Consider the following 208-nt stretch of genomic DNA (forward strand, 5'->3'; position numbering starts at 1 on the left):
TGCCCCCTCCAGTGACCCTTGGCCCCCCCCGGGACCTGTGTGTCTCCTCCAGTGACGCTTGGCCACCCCCAGGGCCTGTGTGTCCCCTCCAGTGACGCTTGGCCACCTCCAGGACCTGTGTGTCCCCTCCAGAGACACTTTGCCACCCTCAGGGCCTGCGGCCCTTCTCCAGGCCTGAACCCCGCCGGCTATCGCGCGCTCTCCCGCC

This window comes from Apaloderma vittatum, unplaced genomic scaffold (assembly GCF_000703405.1).
Source record: "Apaloderma vittatum isolate BGI_N311 unplaced genomic scaffold, ASM70340v1 scaffold22247, whole genome shotgun sequence".
Taxonomy (NCBI): domain Eukaryota; kingdom Metazoa; phylum Chordata; class Aves; order Trogoniformes; family Trogonidae; genus Apaloderma; species Apaloderma vittatum.